General features: G+C 41.8%; 2 protein-coding genes across 5 annotated transcripts in view; one reads left to right on the top strand and one right to left on the bottom strand.

Moving 5' to 3' along the window:
- Positions 1–423, bottom strand: part of LOC140895429 (uncharacterized) — an 82,128-nt gene extending 81,705 nt beyond the window's left edge. Inside the window, exon 1 of one of the 2 annotated variants that reach the window (XM_073305050.1) lies at positions 372–423. The gene's annotated coding sequence lies outside the window, so the exon portion shown is untranslated. The remainder of the gene's footprint in view (positions 1–371) is intronic. The other variant, XM_073305051.1, reaches the window with a different exon arrangement.
- RALB (RAS like proto-oncogene B) overlaps positions 1–18,691 on the top strand; it is an 80,207-nt gene that overhangs the window by 26,583 nt on the left and 34,933 nt on the right. The window contains exon 1 of one of the 3 annotated variants that reach the window (XM_073305064.1): positions 486–657. The exons of 1 other annotated variant lie outside the window; for it this stretch is intronic. The gene's annotated coding sequence lies outside the window, so the exon portion shown is untranslated. Of the gene's footprint in view, positions 1–485; positions 658–18,691 lie in introns of those variants that run through there. One more of the 3 variants, XM_073305062.1, reaches the window with a different exon arrangement.

Raw genomic sequence — 18,691 nt, forward strand, 5'->3', positions numbered from 1 at the left:
ACCCCACCCCTCCCCCTGCCATCCCAACCCCAGCCTCCCTCACCTATCCCAGCACCAAACCTCCCCTTCCCCCACCTATCCCAACCCCACCCCTCCCCCACCTATCCCAGCACCAAACCTCCCCTTCCCCCTCCCATCCCAACACCACCCCTCCCCCACCTATCCCAACCCCACCCCTCCCCCTGCCATCCCAACCCCAGCCTCCCTCACCTATCCCAGCACCAAACCTCCCCTTCCCCCTCCCATCCCAACACCACCCCTCTCCAACCCCTCCCCCTGCCATCCCAACACCAGCCTCCCCCACCCTTCCCCCTGCCGTCCCAACCCCGCCCCTCCCCCACCTAGCCCCGCACCGCCCCTCCCCGCCTCACCTCCGTCTCGCCTCTTTCCGCGGTTCTCCCGAGCCCGCGCCAGGCCCCGCCCATTCCAGCAGCTGCATTACGATTGACCGGAGCGCGGCACGTGACCCGGAAGCGGGCCCGCCTCCGCGCCCTGGGCGGTTGTGCGGCGTGAGCGTGACGGGAGGGGGCGGCGCGCGGCCGGAAGTGCCCCGCGGCGGGAGCGCGCAGCGGAACCCCAATGCACGGGAGCCCCTCTGGGAGGGGAGCCGCCCCGAGCCGCGGCGGAGCGGGGCCAGGAGCCGGGTGTCCGCCCCAGGTAAGGGGCGGGTCAGGACTGTCCCCCCGCCCCTGGGACCGCGCCGGGGCTTCCCAGGGGTCCGGGTCCCTGTCACTCCTGAGCGGCTGGGAGCCCCGGACCCCGCGGCTTCTCCCTGCGAGGGACCCCCCACTTGCCGGGTCTGGCCCAGGCCCCCCTCTCCAGTGGGGTGGGGTCTCTTGGTCCAGCTCCCTCTCACACGGAGCTTCTGAGCCCGCCACCGCCTCTCGCTGGCTGCCCGCAGGAGGGGGTCGCCCCTTGCCCCCGCGGGGAGGCTGGCTTTCCCTGCCGGCAGGCTGCCCCGGCTGTGCGCTGGGGTCCGGGCCCATGGCGGACCCCCCTCAGCAGAGCGGGGGTCCCTGGCTGGGAGGAGTATTGCGGCAGCCTGGTGTGGGGGAGTGCGGGGCTGCGCCCCGCCCAGCCAGGTGGAGTTGCGGGGAGGGGTTGGCTGTAGGTCAGGGGGTGCTTCAGGAGACTCACAGCTTCCTAGAGTCCAGCGCCGGAAGGGACCATCGTGGTCATCTATCTCCTGTATATCGCAGGCCACCTTTGGAGAAGTCCTTGGCTTGAAATCCCTCCCCTGGCAGTTGTGTTTGGGGATGTCCCTGTTCTTCGGGAATGTGGGGAGGACCTTTGGACCTCTGGTCTCGGAGGTTACCCCCCCTCTCGGTTTAATTCAGAGAACTTGTATCCCTTGGGCCTGTAAGAAATTCAGAATTTGGGGCGAGGTTGTCTTGCTGCCATATGTTTATGAATGCTACACTTGCTTTGATAAGTGATGCTGCTTCTTTTGAGTCCCCTGGGCATTGTGGATTGTGTTTTAGGCTGCCACTCCCATGTGTGCAGAGGTCTTTATTTTTTCCAAACTACTGTGGGTAGGCATGAGAAAACCCCTCAGAAAACTGGGCAAGATGATGTGGGAGTTTGAGATGGTATCGTCCTTACCTGAGTTGGACATCACCTGAAGGACCTTGTCTTACATGGCTGGGTTCTCTTTACCTGTTGCAGATCTGTAAAGATGCTTTCTTTCTCCCTGAAACCTTACTGGTATAGATGTTGAAAGAGGAAAAGGCAGTGCCCAAATGTAGTGTTACTTTAGAAGGGGAAGGTGAGATGTGGGGCAAACTAACCAGCCAAATTATGCAATTTTAGGGGGAGGTTAGGCTAGATTTTACCATTTTTCCGAGGGGTGAGACCTGAGGTCCTGTGAGGCCACTTGCAAGAATTAAAACAGATATAGTCAAGCCCTGCTTCATAGGCACCGACTCTGTGGGTGCTCTGGGGCTGGAGCACCCATGGGGGAAAAATGGTGGTTGCTGAACACCCCCCACCCCCAGCACCTCCCACCCACCAGCAGGCCCTGCGGATCAGCACCTCCCCACGCCTCCCACCTGCTGCAATTCACTGGGGGAGTAGTGAGGATGCAGTGCACTCTGAGGAGGGGGTAGAACTGGGCGGGAAGAGGCGGGGCGGGGTGGACTGGGGGCAATAAAAGGTGGGGTGGGGCGAGGCCTTGGGGGAAGGGGTGGGGGCAGGGTCTGGGGTAGAGCCAGGGGTCAAGCACCCCCTGGAACTTTGGAAAGTTGGCATCTGTGCCCTGCTTCCTTTTTGGGTCATGTATGTTTGGGTGGTGGAAGGGAGGCATACAGATTCAACAAGTGTTTAGGACCATCCCTGCTTTTTCTAATTTAAAGCCCAGATTTTAGATCCTTACTGCAAATATGCACAAACGTAGCATGGGGGGGGGGTTAATAAAAACCTTTGAAATATTTAATATTTTCTGCTCCTTAAGCATCTGCTACTGTGAGAAAGACCTGATTTTTTTTTCCCCCCTTCACGAGAAGATTGGGAAGTTGTGTGACTAGTATTCTGAAATTTTGGTGGTTGACTGTATTCAGAATGCACACTGTCTGATGTTCTCTTAAATGTTCAACATATCAGTAGTTAAAGCTGTAGGAGGGACTAAGTGGTGCAGACTCGATTGTAATTGTAGATATTTCTGTAGATGGATTGACTGCCCGGCTTTGCTGATAAATGAAGCCATATCTACATTACCGGCTAAATGGGCATTACTGCGATCAGTGCAGTGGTGTCGATTTAGTGGGTCTGGTGAAGACAAGCTAAGTCCTACAGGAGAGCGCTCTCCTGTAGATGTCTGTACGCCACTTCCCTGAGAGGCAGAAGCTACCTTGATGGGAGAGTTTCTCCCATCAGTATAGGTCAACTTACAGCAGTGTCTACATGGCACTAAATTACATGGACTTCAGTTATGTAATTTATGTAAGTGAACTAGCTGGGGTGAATTTGATTTAAATCATGATTTAAATCACTAGTCAGGAACACTCGATTTAATCCTGGATTTCTACATAAAAGTGCTTTCTTGTTGGTTGTTATAACCTTAATACATATTCTTCACAACTCAGAGATAGATGTAGGTTTCATTTTTAGAAGGTACACACTATACATTTTTAAAGTGATTTCTTTAGAAAACTTTTCAGATTAGTTTTACAGCTATATCAGAAAATGAATGATTGTTTGGTAATTGAAGCAGTTATTTATGAAGTAATTGGGAGATGAACTATCGCCAGTTCAACAGGTTAATCATTAATATTTGGAGGATTTTCTTGCCATGCTGTATAAGGAGGAGAACATCACCAGACAGACATTTAAACTGTTTTATTTCACTAAAACAACAACGTTATGTATTCTGGATTTTTTTCTTCAATAGCAAACATATAATATTTTAACAAAACAAGCGTATGAATTTTTGAATTTAGTTAAACATAGAAGTTTTTTAAAATCAGGTTTGTTTTTGTTTAAATTGTTTTTAACTAAAATAGTTAAATGAAATATTTTAAAAAAATAGACTATGTCAGCCTGGTCAACATGAGAAACTTAAAATATTGGATTCTGCAGCTAACTCAGTCATCTTCATCTTCACCTTCATTTTCCTGTTCATAATCTGGAAAAGGAAAACAAGCTTTCCTGCTTTTTCAGGTCTCAAATGATTTCTCAATTTTGTATGAATTAATCCAAAGGAAGAAAATATTTTTTCTACACTGGCAGAAGAAGCTACTGCTGTTAAAAGTGAGATTATCACTTCAACAGTGTCTGAATCCAAGTGCTTAAGTGACTTCCACCAGTTCACTGGTGTGACTTGCTTTAAAACATCATCAGCACACATATATTTTTGAATGGTTCTTATTCCCAAACTGGGTCTCTTTTACGGCCTTCTGCCATTATAGGTTTTCCCTTCTAGTGAGAGAATGGTATTGGTAGATCTCAAATCAATGAAGGCTACACTCAGAAAGACCTCAAGACTTCTGCAATATGCTGCTCAAACAGTTTCACTTTTGTTTCTACTGCCTGTCCCTACCTTCTCACATTTATCTCCAGACTTCTTCTCCTTGTCCAGATCTATTCCGCCCCCAACAATCTTCTATTCATTGAACTTTTTGAAACTTTGCATTTTTAAAGAGAGGTAAGGGATTGACTCTGTGTACACAAATTTGCAGAGGGACAATAGGGTTGAGGTCTGTTATTTCTCACCTCTATATATTCTTTCTTTCTTTAAAAACATTTTTGCTGTTAACAAGCATGTTATCTCTAGAGACACAAATCCACAGTTTGAGAACTGCAGAACTAAGCATCTCTGATGGTATCTTCTAAACTGAGCACTGAGTCCCATTGGGTAGATAGAAAGATTAACCTAAATAATCTATACAGAAGCCCCTGCAACCTCATAAGATTGGGTCTCTAATCCACGAACTATTGGAACTCGTTTACAAAACTTTTCTTAAACATTACATGAATATATTGTCTCATATTATAGAATTAAAATTTACAATCCCTATTCCATGATGAGATATCTTTGAGCTATAAAGATTAATTAAATCTTATTTAAAACTATCTTTAGAATGCTTTTTTCCCCAAAAAGCATTCTATCAAAAAAATCCAATTTAAAAAAATCATTGATTTTTATCCACCCTGGAACTAGCATAATTTAGATCGATTTACAGCGTTACTGTGGACCAGCCCTGAATAATGGTGTTAGAAGACTGAAGTCCAACAATTCCAAATCTGTTTTACTTATTGTCTTCTATATGGTATTAGCATATTTACTTTCCACTTTATTCATTTGTGCTGGAGTGGTCAAGGACAGCGTTGATGTAAACAAAACTTGTAATCCTGAATCATGATCATCTATCACAGTCATAAAGGGAGTTGTCAGCACAGACAAGGCGTTTATAACATAAATTCCTGTAAAGACAGTTGCTTGCCTTGTCTTCTAGTTTTAAATATTTAATGAGAATTGACTGAATATTTACTTACCTGTATTACAAATAATACCTTGGATTATTTAAACTAATTAAATCTAATTTACCCTTTTATTATTAGTTTTTAATATTGTAAACATTTCTCCTCTTATACAATGAAAATAGGTGAGTTTCACACTTTTCCCTCTAGGTATTATCTTATCAACTACAATTTCAGTTTCTCATAAAATAGCACGTTTGTTTCATGCATACAGTAGGATTTTTTTTAAATCTATTCTATGGGAATAAAAATCTTGCATTTCTACTAGTCTTGGTTTTTGTAAAAGATTATTTTTACAAAACCCCAGTTTGGAGCATAATTTGACCTGACAGTACCCTTTTTTGAGTATTCCATTTGCTAATAGATATGTCAGATTTTTAACATCCGTTCAGGTGTACTGAGTGTCTGCATAAAAGAACAGTCAGCTACCGGCACTTCAGTTCTGTGCAAGGCAGTAATGAACTGGTATATCTCAAGGGATGACTACTTATATGTACATAAGTGGCATTTCATGGCTGAAATATTGAATCTGCCATCTACATTGTACTTTAGCTTTGAGAAGAGACCGGTCTTTCAAATGAAAGCAATATGGTGCAATCATTTGTTTGGGAGTCTGTGGGCTTGTTGCTATGTGAAATGCTGCATAAAAATTGTCCCTTCCTTGTGAGTCTTGCACTCTAGTCAGGCAGTGCAGAGGAGATGCTATGCAAACAGGACACTGAGTGGCCTAATAATTGAAAAAGGCTAGGAATAGAATTCTAATCCTGGTTCTAATATCCTCTGTGGCATTTGGTGAACCACATGATATTTCACTAACATTAAATGGGAATAACAACATCTATTTCATTTGGGTGTTGTGAGTTAAATTAGAGAAGGGTTGTGAACATTTTTGAGCACTAAATGCTAAATACTAGAATTTTGTTGTTGTGCCTCAAACTTGACCAGTAAGAACAGCCTCCAGGAGTGAGAGCGTAGTTCAGGTTCCACATCCATTCAGATCCTGGCACACATGAATCTGTGAACAAGGGTGCCAGTTGAGATGGCTTTTGAATGGGAACACCTGTCCACAGGTAAGTGTGCTAAAACCAGTCCACCTCATCTCTGAATTAAAGGAAATTCGGGATGGTAGTTCAAAACATAATATAGAATCAAAGCATTTCAGACAGTTCTTGTGCTGGCTCTGCTGAATTTTGAACCAAGTGTTGCAGAACAGCAATCTCCTAAATATTAAGGTTTCAATAAAGACTTTTTTTGGATCCTTAAATGTAACAGCATTACTGAGTTACTCAGATTTCTCCAGTGATTCTCAGATTGCTTGTTTTGACTAACTGTTGTTGTTGACAACTGTTGTTGTGTCCTACGTGCTAAGGGCAGAGCTAGACTTGTACTAACAAAGGCCAGATAGAGGTGCTTTTGAAACTAATAAATGATTGCCTAATAACTAATTTTCATCAAACCAGTTTGTGTGTCAACTTGAGATCCTCCTCAAATATCTCGTTCTCTTATACGCCTTTGGATTTGGCAAGGTTAAAGAAATGGAATACAGGGAGGATGGAGTGGCAGTGAATGAAATGCTTGTAAACAGCAGTAAATTGAAAACTGCTTATGCTAAACACAGGAAAGTTCCTCCCTATCTAAGGGAAATGTCTATGCTAGGGAATATTACCAAAACAAACCCAAAAAATCCCCTCTAGTGTGTGGTTGAGAACATTGTATCTGAACCATGATCCATAAAAGCTAGTAACTCAAAGATCAAAACTATAGAAGTACAGTACATAAGTGACATAAATAATTCTGGTATTAAATGAGTGTTGAGTATTTTTATTTGGATTTAAATGTCAAGAGCACATGGATACGCAACCTTTATGTGCCTTTGATATTGATTAAAAATATAACTGATTTCCAAACATAACTAGGGTTTAGCAGCTATCCAGTATAACCACACCAATTTAATCTTAATCTTGCTTTAAACTCCACACTCGTGTGTGTTGCAGTAAACCAGGATTTTATATTGTATAATGGAGGTCACAGCCCCAATACCGTTTTCAGGATTCAGGTTAGTGGGTTATGGAATATTTTGGCGTTTGAGGGGGGGGAACAAAAAGTGCATTGATTATTTATTACAGATTTTAGGTCCCAGGTTCGGCTTTCAGTAACCTTCTAAAATGAACATATGTACAGTACATAGTATCATATCAGTCTCCACTAATTAAATATTACACGGTTGACCCTCAAGTGGTGTTAAATTGAAAAACATGGGACTAAATGCCTCTGATGTAAATCAGAGTAAGCCTGTCAGTTTGAAAACAGATTATTCGTCAAAATACAGTGTAATTCAGTGTACTTCTGTGACTTTAAACACTCACTTCCAGTGATCTGAAGGAGGAGGTACCTCCCCAAGATTTTAAGGAAGGATAGAGATAAAGCAGGATTTGGTGGAGAATCATAAAAATGTCTGTTTTGTTTTTTTATTTTATTATATTTATCTGCTGCTATTTCAGACCAAATTGAAAGGTGGGATTAACTTTCAGGGATGGGATTAGAAAGTATAAGTAGGTGGAATCTGCCACCCTAAGGGAAAACTCTGTAAAGTGCAGGCTGCAGTGGCATTACATGGGATGTCAGTGTACAATGTGGTCTGACGTGACCAGTTACGCTAACAAGAAATCAAGATTTCAATAATGTCACTTTATTGTGGTGATGGACATAGGTAACATCCTTTCTGGTTATTTTAACAAATTTTTTATAACGAAACCCTTTGGAAATATGTCCATCCTCCCATCTCTTTTAAAACTGGCTTCCTATGAGTATTTCTGCTACAGCAAGAGACTCTTCCCCACTGTCCTATTTTGCTGCTAAACTTTTCACTTACTGCAAGAGCCGACATTTATCCAGATACTCCTGACAACAGGACTTTTTGGTGGTTAGTTGACTCTCCCAACAGCGTCACTCCTCCTGTTCATTACATAGTAAAATGCTTTTGCTAAATATGTATCCTTATGGGATTATCAGAAATGTCTCCCAAAAGCATAATATTGATGGGGCATTACTTGGTTTTCCTCTTCCACTCTAAGGCACTATGCACCATCTGATTTTTCCTGTTTGTTTCAGACTGCCTTTTGACCAAATTAATTTTCTAACAAAATATACAACTTTCAAGCTTGTATGGATGGGGGAAAACTTTAGGGGACTAAGTAGCATGGAGACTATTGGCTAGAAGGCTTGTGCTTATGGGAGCACAATTTAGGCCTAATGCTGCTCACTTTACTTGCATGAGTAGTCCCATTGATCACCTTTGGACAATCGTGTGAGTAAAGTGAGGAGAGTTTTGCCCTTCATCTTCATGCCCTTCTCATAGCATCTTGGGAACCTTTCCTCTTATGGCTTTTCAGGTACAGATCAAATGCTTAATCGACTCTGAAATCTAGAAGAAAAAATACTAGTAATTAAAAGCTGCTTCAGTTGGTTGTCCCGCATTTTGACCTTGGTTACATGAGCAATTTAGTGTAAGGAAACCACAGTGGTATGTGCCCTTATAATTTTGCTTGGAAGGATAGAGAAATTATGAAGTAACTTCTATTAAGATATTATTGTCATGCAGTGGTTGATTTTAATGTAAGATCTCTACTTGAGGTATCTAGTCTTCCTTGATGTTTAATATTGTATCTCATTGGATTACTGTCACAAAGCCATTGTACTGTGCGGGTAGAAGTATGTATTGAGTTACAATCTGTGAAACTTTGTAGGAACATCAGTTCCAAACTTTTTTACCTCCAAAGTGCTACCTATGTTCTAAGTGTGTTAGAATAATGTTGGTTATGATGCATTAGTTTGGGGGTTTTAATATTATAACCATGCATTTTACTTTCTTGAAATCTAACACTGATGTAAAATATTGCTCTGTGTAGAAACTTAGATAAAAGCTTTGAAGACTACCTTTTAGCTATTTTTGGAATGAACCCCTCCCTCCCACTTTCCATGCACCCCAAGTACACCAACAGCCCACTTCCAAAAATGCATTTAATACAAATAAGGTATGTATGAATTTATTAATTTTTAGTGCCTAAACATTAATCCAGTGATCTTTAGTTTTGTTAAAAATTGATTTTTTCCCCCACAGGATACCTTAATAAAAATAGGTTTCAGAGTAGCAGCCGTGTTAGTCTGTATTCGCAAGAAGAAAAGGAGTACTTGTGGCACCTTAGAGAATAACAAATTTATTTGAGCATAAGCTTTCGTGAGCTACAGCTCACTTCATCGGAAGTGAGCTGTAGTTCACAAAAGCTTATGCTCAAATTTGTTAGTCTCTAAGGTGCCACAAGTACTCCTTTTCTTCTTAATAAAAATGTCAGAGCCTTTAAGGTTTAAAACAACAGCATTTCCAAAAGAGTGCATACCCCAAAATACGTATTTACCTAATGCAATGCAATGCGTGCTGACCTAAATACATGATATGCATTTACTGTGAAACTGAAATGACTTCAGATAAATCACTCTTGGTTTTATTTAGCAGCAGGAGACTGTTATCCAGTGATGATCTTATATTTCACTGATACTATCTCTTAAGTAATCTTGATACTTTTGTAGCAATATTCAAACCAGAAATCTTAATACTTTACTTCCCATAAAACAAATAGGAGTCAATTAATTTGGGCAACTTCCAAGGTAGAAAAATGAGATTTCAAATGCATTTGTTCAATTTAGCTTTAAATAATTTACTAAATTTACAAACTCGATTATCTGAAGATATATATATCAAGTGACAGATGTAATGGGCAAAAACCCTAGCTCCCAACATATGCATTTTAAAAGGTGGAAACATTCAGTTTTCCATGATCATGTTCTCCTGGAAAGTAATAGCTTGGAAATACACAGCATGAATAGATATTGCCACTGGATGGTGGGACTAAAAAAAATGAAAGTTCCATGCAATAGGTAGGTCTGAGTAGGTGTTCAACAGTGTTTGTGAACTGTTTAAAAGCAGTTCCCACTGTTCCTTTTAATATGCTCCTGAACGGAGAACTTAAAAAACATTCTAGCCAAATAGTGACAGATTGAACATGGTTATTGGTTAGTATTGAACATTAATGTTTCAGTTTTTTTAGTTTAGAACATGTACATGAAAGTGTTGCCTTTGCATTGGTTGGAAGAAAAATTCAAGTTCATCTGCAGAGTAAGATGATAGCCAGCATTTGATACTGCACTGAGTTTCTGCTTGACGCAGTGGAGCGGGAGATAGGCCCATCAGGGAGCTTGGTCCCACTGTGATTCTTAGGGCAGACTTGTGGGTGTAAGCTATGCCAGCTGGTAGTGGTCCCCAGGGTACTGTGCCAGTTGAGGATACCCAGACAGTAGTGTGCTCCTGCCACTCCAAAATGTCCCTTGTGCTGAACCCAGGTCCGAGGGGGTGGGGCGGAGGGTGATGTAGAAACCTGGTGTGCTGGCACTGTCAGCAGAATTCTCCCTATGCCAGAGGAATTCTTAGCAGACTCCAGATAGCTGCTTTCTGGTCCCTTTTTACTTCTAGAGTGAACCAGAGAATCTTGCTCCATAATACTAGTGCAACTTGTGGTTCAAGCCCTGTAAAATAATCACCAACAATTCTTGCATCACCTCTGTTATCTCTGTTTTGCAGATAGGGGGACTGAGGTAGACACAGTGATTTGTCTCAAGTCCCACAGTCAGTAGTAGAATGAGTCAATCATGGTCAAGTCATATAATGTTGATAAATATCATGGAATTGAGAGATAACTTATGTGAATGAACCGAATACCTTAGAATAAGTCCAATCGCAAAACTATCATTAGAATCATAGAATTGTAAGACTGGAAGGGACCTCAAAAGGTCATCTAGTCCAGTCCCCTGCACTCATGACAGGGCTAAGTATTATCTAGACTATCCCTGAGAGGTGTTTGTCTAACCTGCTCTTAAAAATGTCCAATGATAGAGATTCCACAGTCTCCTTGAGCAATTTATTCCAGTGCTTATCCACCCTGGCAGGAAGTTTTTTCTTAATGTACAACCTAAACCACCCTTGCTGCAATTTAAACCCATTGCTTCTTGTCCTATCCTCAGAGGTTAAGGAGAATAATTTTTCTCCCTCCTTCTTGTAATGACCTTTTATGTACTTGAAAACTGTTATCATGTCCCCTCTGTCTTCTCTTCTCCAGACTAACAAACCCAGTTTTTTCAGTCTTCCCTCATAGGTCATATTCTATCGACCTTGATTAATTTTTGTTACTCTTCTTTAGACTTTATGCAGTTTGTCCACATCATTCCTGAAATGTGGCTCCCAGAACTGAACACAATACTCCAGTTGAGTCCGTATCAGCGTGGAGTAGAGTGGAAAAATTACTTCCTGTGTCTTGCTTACAACACTCCCGCTAATATATCCTAGAATGATGGGGTTTTTTTTGACAGTGTTACACTGTTGCCTCATATTTAGCTTGTGATACACTATGACCCCCTGATCCCTTCCTGCAGTATTCCTTCCTAGGCAGTCATTTCCCGTTTTGTATGTGTGCAATTAATTGTTCATTCCTAAATGGAGTGCTTTGCATTTGTCCTTATTGAATTTCATCCTGTTTTTTTCAGACCATTTCTCCAGTTTGTCCAGCTCATTTAGAATTTTATCCTATCCTCCAAGCACAACTTGATATTGTCCTCAAACTTTATAAGTGTACTCTCTATCCTATTATCTAAATAATTAAGAAAGACGTTGAACAGAACCGGACCCAGAACTAATCCCTCAGGACCCCACTCGATATGCCCTTCCAACTTGACTGTGAACCATTGAAAACTATTTTCTGGGAATGGTTTTCCAACCAGGTGTACATCCACCTTATAGTAGCTCCATCTAGGTTGTATTACCCTAGTTTGTTTATGAGAGGGTTATGCGAGACTATCAAAAGTCTTACTAAAGTCAAGATATACCACATCTACTGCTCCCCCCCTTATCCACAAGACTTGTTACCTTGTCAAAGAGAACTATTAAGTTGGTTTGATGTGATTTGTTTTTGACAAATTCATGCTGTTACTTATCACTTTATCTTCTAAGTGTTTGCAAACTGATTGCTTAATTATTTGCTGCATTATCTTCCCTGGTATTGAAGTTAAGCTGACTGGTCTGTAGTTTCCCAGGTTGTCCTTATTTCCCTTTTTATACATGGGCACTATATTTTCCCTTTCCCAGGCCTCTGGAATCTCTCCCGCCATACGTGACTTTTCAAAGATAATAGCTAATGGCTCAGATATCTCCTCAGTCAGCTCCTTGAGTATTCTAGGATGTTTCATCAGGCCCTGGTGACTTGAAGACATCTAACTTGTCTAAGAACATAAAAATGGCGATACTGGGTCAGACTGATTGTCAGGGCCGACTCGGTCCTGGGGCCGGTTTTGTTCAATATCTTCATATATGATCTGGAGGATGGTGTGGATTGCACCCTCAGCAAGTTTGCAGATGACACTAAACTGGGAGGAGAAGTAGATAAGCTGGAGGGTAGGGATAGAATACAGAGGGACCTAGACAAATTGGAGAATTGAGCCAAAAGAAATCTGATGAGGTTCAACAAGGACAAGTGCAGAGTCCTGCACTTAGGACGGAAGAATCCCATGCACCGCTACAGACTAGGGACCGAATGGCTCGGCAGCAGTTCTGCAGAAAAGGACCTAGGGGTTACAGTGGACGAGAAGCTGGATATGAGCCAACAGTGTGCCCTTGTTGCCAAGAAGGCCAATGGCATTTTGGGATGTATAAGTAGGGACATTGCCAGCAGATCGAGGGACGTGATCGTTCCCTTCTATTCGACATTGGTAAGGCCTCATCTGGAGTACTGTGTCCAGTTTTGGGCCCCACACTACAAGAAGGATGTGGAAAAATTGGAGAGAGTCCAGCGGAGGGCAACAAAAATCATGAGGGGACTGGAACACATGACTTATGAGGAGAGGCTGAGGGAACTGGGGATGTTTAGTCTACGGAAGAGAAGAATGAGGGGGGATTTGATAGTTGCTTTCAACTACCTGAAAGGGGGTTCCAAAGAATCATAGAATCATAGAATATCAGGGTTGGAAGGGACCCCAGAAGGTCATCTAGTCCAACCCCCTGCTCGAAGCAGGACCAATTCCCAGTTAAATCATCCCAGCCAGGGCTTTGTCAAGCCTGACCTTAAAAACCTCTAAGGAAGGAGATTCTACCACCTCCCTAGGTAACGCATTCCAGTGTTTCACCACCCTCTTAGTGAAAAAGTTTTTCCTAATATCCAATCTAAACCTCCCCCACTGCAACTTGAGACCATTACAATGGTCTCTAGAGGATGGCTCTAGACTGTTCTCAGTGGTAGCAGATGACAGAACAAGGAGTAATGGTCTCAAGTTGCAGTGGGGAGATTTAGGTTGGATATTAGGAAAAAGTTTTTCACTAGGAGGGTGGTGAAACACTGGAATGCGTTACCTAGGGAGGTGGTGGAATCTCCTTCCTTAGAAGTTCTTAAGGTCAGGCTTGACAAAGCCCTAGGCTGGGATGATTTAATTGGGGACCAGTCCTGCTTTGAGCAGGCGGTTGGACTAGATGACCTCCTGAGGTCCCTTCCAATCCTGATATTCTATGAGTGTAGCGCAGTATCATGTCTTCCAGCAGTGGCTGGTGCCAAATGCTTCGGAGGAAATGAATAGAACAGGGCAATTATGGAGTGATCCATCTCCTGTCCAGTTGCAGCATCTGGCAGTTGGAGGTTTAGGGGTTCCCAGAGTGTGGGGTTGTCCCTAACTATCTTGGTTAATAGCCGTTGAACTTCTCTAAATAGTCATTCACTAAAATAAGGTTAAACAAATTGGGATCAATACCAGACACCCTCACATGTTAAAACAACGGGAGCATCAAGACCCCCATGGAAGAAGGAAAAGGCATATAGTAATTTTAATAGCTTTCTCTATAAGTATATATGTTGAATAATCACAGTACAACATGTTAAACCAGAAATGTTACACTTCAAAAACTAGGGTGTCTCTCATTTCTATTTAAGTGATAAGGGAAGCCATTCTGGGTCAGGCCAAAGGTTCATCTAGCCCAGTATCCTGTCTTCCGACAGTGGCCAATACCAGGTGCCCCAGAGTGAATGAACAGAATAGGTAATCAAAAAGTGATAAGGCTGCTAATCACCAATTCTTGACTTGTAAATTAAAGACAGCTCTGTTTACTGAGACAGTGATAAATTAACTGTACTTGGAAGAGTAATTGCAGAATATCAGTCATTAAATTTTGTTTTGTAACTTGTGTGGGTGGGGAAAAATGTAACTGAATTTGGAGTAACCTGGTAAATTGTGATTAGTCAAAATGTTAATGACAATGTCCTAGTGCTTCTTACAGACATACAATCCACTGAAATGACATCCGCAACTATATTCTCAACTCAACTTATGTTATAATAGGAATACATGTAAAAAATCTAAAACTCACCAACACACAGCTCTTAGGGCTTTTTAAGCTAATGAAAACAAATTACTCTAATGATGTGAACATACAGGTATAGGGGTGTTAAAGTGAAATTCCAAGAGACTTTGTAAAAGTTTGTTTGATTAAAACCACGTCTTTGAAGTACACACGAATTTCTCATAACACCAGTCTAGTACATCTATAATTTGTGGAGTCAGTGGTAACAAGGCTCCATTGTGGCTGTGTTGCTAGGGAACCATAAGGAGGAAGGGGGTTCAGGAATTGATGTCAAGGCACAGAGCCTCCAAGCACATGGTCCTATGCACATCACCTGAAATACTTGGTGCTGGAAATCTGGCTGTTCCAAAAGGGAAGTGTGCAACATCAATTCTATCACCTGCACTGAAGAATGAGTGTGGAGAGGGAGTACTTCAGCAAGGAGAACTTATGGGAGGTGGTCAGGAGACCAAGTTTCTCCATCTGTAAAATAGGGCTAATTGTACTTGCCCTCTTTTTGTAATGACTTTAACGTCTCTGGGTGAGAAGCTCTATGAAAGTTTAGTAGTATTGAATTCAAACGTTCCTCAGATGTGAATCTTGAAGATTACAAAAGGATGTATGTGCATCTGTTATATAATGCATACAACATAAAGATTCACTTCCAGATTCAAGAAAGCAGATCAAAGGACGGTGACTTAGAATTTTAAAGACCACGTGAGATGATAAACAGATTCTAAAAATACCTCTGATGATGATGCTAACAAAGTCTCAATTGTTGCTTAAATATGGAACCCTCGTTGCATCCGATGAAGTGGGTATTCACCCACAAAAGCTTATTCTCCAATACATCTGTTAGTCTGTAAGGTGCCACAGGACTCTTCGTCGCTTCGTTCAGACCTGTATCAAATCTCTTTTGGATACTTTGTATGACTGGAGTTTTCATAGGCTGTTGTAATTTACTTTCAAGATTATACTCTGAAACTGCTGTTCAGAACTTAGTCACATCTATTTTTTTGATGTCTTGGATTATTATTATGACAGAGGGAATGGGCGATTTTCTAATGTTTTGATATCTTATTAATCTGTTTCCATAAGTAAATGCCTGCTGTTATCAGTGCTATATTTTGTTGAATTTTAATGGCACTCCTGTGTAGAGAAAGATTCAGTCATCTGTATTTCAGCATATGATTTCTAAAGAAATCTGGCTCTCATTCAGGGTGGAGAAATGCACTGACTGAATATATATTGTGTGCTTTTTAATGCTACAGTTTAATGCAGAAAGTGTAAAATAACTAACTGGTCTATTTTGGGGTGCAATCGTGGAATGTTAAGCAACTGGATTTAAATAGTTCCAGTAAAATTCAAGAGTACTGCTTGGTAAAAGTTAAACAGTGTAGTCAAATTAATTAACTGTGCTGTAAATTTCTTGTGTAGATAAAGAAATTTTACTTTCAATCTATCAAGGGTAGATGTTACCTACATATCCCAGCATTTTAATGCCTGTGCTTACAGGTGGTTTTCTTTCATGACCCAGATGTGGGGATCCATGTTGGCTAACTAAGATTATCTGGTTTCAGAGTGGTAGCCATGTTAGTCTGTATCCGCAAAAACCACGAGGAGTCCTTGTGGCCTCTTAGAGACTAACAAATTTATATGGGCTAGAAGCCCATGAAAGCTTATGCCCAAATATATTTGTTAGTCTCTAAGATGCCACAAGGACTCCTTGTTGTTGTAGTTTTTAAGATTATCTGTTGTATCCATTTAATGACGCTTTTTGTGGAAGATTAAATGACTACATCTTCATAAGTCTTTCAAATATCGTAATTATCAAAGAGATAGCTGCCAATATAACAATCTGATGTGGAATAAGATATAAGGAATGCAGCTTCTTTGAATCCATAGTCATCTGGAACTGTCACAGTTGTTACATTGCTATAAAAAAGTATACTTAAACTGTTGTTAAAATATAGGTGTGGGGACAAGGGCCCTGAGGATAACTGATTTAACTTGCATATTTGCCATTGAGCAGGACATATATTGGTGTTAGTGGGGAGTCCTTTGATCGAGGCTGTCTTTGAAGGATTCCCAGCTGATTTAGTATCAATAATATTATGGAAAGGGAAACTGGATGCCATCCAACTGTTAGACAACAGAGTGCATTTTGTTGACTGTCTTACAAAGATGTTAGTTCTAGGGTCCAACACAGGAGATTGAGTTCACCCTTAAAGGTGTACTGATTTCTCAATATTTACTTAAGATTCCAAATCACTGATGGAATATATGTAGATAAATTAAAAAACAGATATCTATAAAATGCAGTCTGCAGGACAGCAAGATAGAATCATAGAATATCAGGGTTGGAAGGGACCTCAGGAGGTCATCTAGTCCAACCCCCTGCTCAAAGCAGGACCCATCCCCAGTTAAATCATCCCAGCGAGGGCTTTGTCAAGCCTGACCTTAAAAACTTCTAAGGAAGGAGATTCCACCACCTCCCTAGGTAACGCATTCCAGTGTTTCACCACCCTCCTAGTGAAAAACTTTTTCCTAATATCCAACCTAAATCTCCCCATTGCAACTTGAGACCATTACTCCTTGTTCTGTCATCTGCTACCACTGAGAACAGTCTAGAGCCATCCTCTTTGGAACCCCCTTTCAGGTAGTTGAAAGCAGCTATCAAATCCCCCCTCATTCTTCTCTTCCGTAGACTAAACATCCCCAGTTCCCTCAGCCTCTCCTCATAAGTCATGTGTTCCAGTCCCCTCATGATTTTTGTTGCCCTCCGCTGGACTCTCTCCAATTTTTCCACATCCTTCTTGTAGTGTGGGGCCCAAAACTGGACACAGTACTCCAGATGAGGCCTCACCAACATCGAATAGAGGGGAACAATCACGTCCCTCGATCTGCTGGCAATGCCCGTACTTCTACAGCCCAAAATGTCATTCGCCTTCTTGACAACAAGGGCACGCTGTTGACTCATATCCAGCTTCTCGTCCACTGTAACCCCTAGGTCCTTTTCTGCAGAACTGCTGCCGAGCCATTCGGTCCCTAGTCTGTAGCGGTGCATGGGATTCTTCCGTCCTAAGTGCAGGACTCTGCACTTGTCCTTGTTGAACCTCATCAGATTTATTTTGGCTCAATCCTCCAATTTGTCTAGGTCCCTCTGTATCCTATCCCTACCCTCCAGCGTATCTACCTCTCCTCCCCGTTTAGTGTCATCTACAAACTTGCTGAGGGTGCAATCCACACCATCCTCCAGATCATTTATGAAGATATTGATCAAAACCGGCCCTAGGACCGACCCTTGGGGCATTCCCCTTGATACTGGCTGCCAACTAGACATGGAGCCATTGATCACTACCCATTGAGTCTGACAATCTAGCCAGCTTTCTATCCACCTTATAGTCCATTTATCCACCCCATATTTCTTTAACTTGCTGGCAAGAATACAGTGTCAAAAGCTATGCTAAAGTCAAGGAACAACACGTCCACTGCTTTTCCTTCATCCACAGAAGCAGTTATCTCATCATAGAAGGCAATTAGGTTAGTCAGGCATGACTTGCCCTTGGTGAATCCATGCTGACTGTTCCTGATCACTTTCCTCTCCTCTAAGTGCTTCAGAATAGATTCCTTGAGGACCTGCTCCATGATTTTTCCAGGGACTGAGGTGAGGCTGACTGGCCTGCAGGTCCCAGGATCCTCCTCCTTCCCTTTTTTAAAGATGGGCACTACGTTAGCCTTTTTCCAGTCATCCGGGACTTCCCCCGATCGCCATGAGTTTTCAAAGATAGAACAGAGATAATCCCATGTGATCATAGTGAGACTGCTATAGTTAAAGATCATAAACTTATATAAAATATTTTAAAAGTATTAATGTACTCTGGCTTTTGTTCTTCTCTTTTTTACAAAAAGAAAAAAAGAGAGAGTGAATACTTTAACTTGGGCTGTGCTGATACTTTCCTTTAATGGTGACATTTTAAAAATCATTCTTCCTCCTGGACTGGCACCTGCTTAAATGAACTAAGTTGATTAATGCATAAGTCACAAACTGTCAGAAAGCTATAGTTTAAATGTTCTATCCTTCTGCTATAAACAATGTCTCATGGTATAAAAGATAACTTCTTCAGGCATGTTCTAAAACTGCTTTAGAATGCACTGTACATTGTGATTGCAGGGCATGTAGATAATTCTTGTATGGTAGAGGCATTTCAGCTTTGGCCTTGTGCTTCATGCAAAATCAAGACTTGTGTGTCTCTCATTAAGAGTGTGTATTAAGTTACAACTTTTGGC

The sequence above is a fragment of the Lepidochelys kempii genome, chromosome 11, assembly GCF_965140265.1.
Source record: "Lepidochelys kempii isolate rLepKem1 chromosome 11, rLepKem1.hap2, whole genome shotgun sequence".
In the NCBI taxonomy this organism is placed as follows: domain Eukaryota; kingdom Metazoa; phylum Chordata; order Testudines; family Cheloniidae; genus Lepidochelys; species Lepidochelys kempii.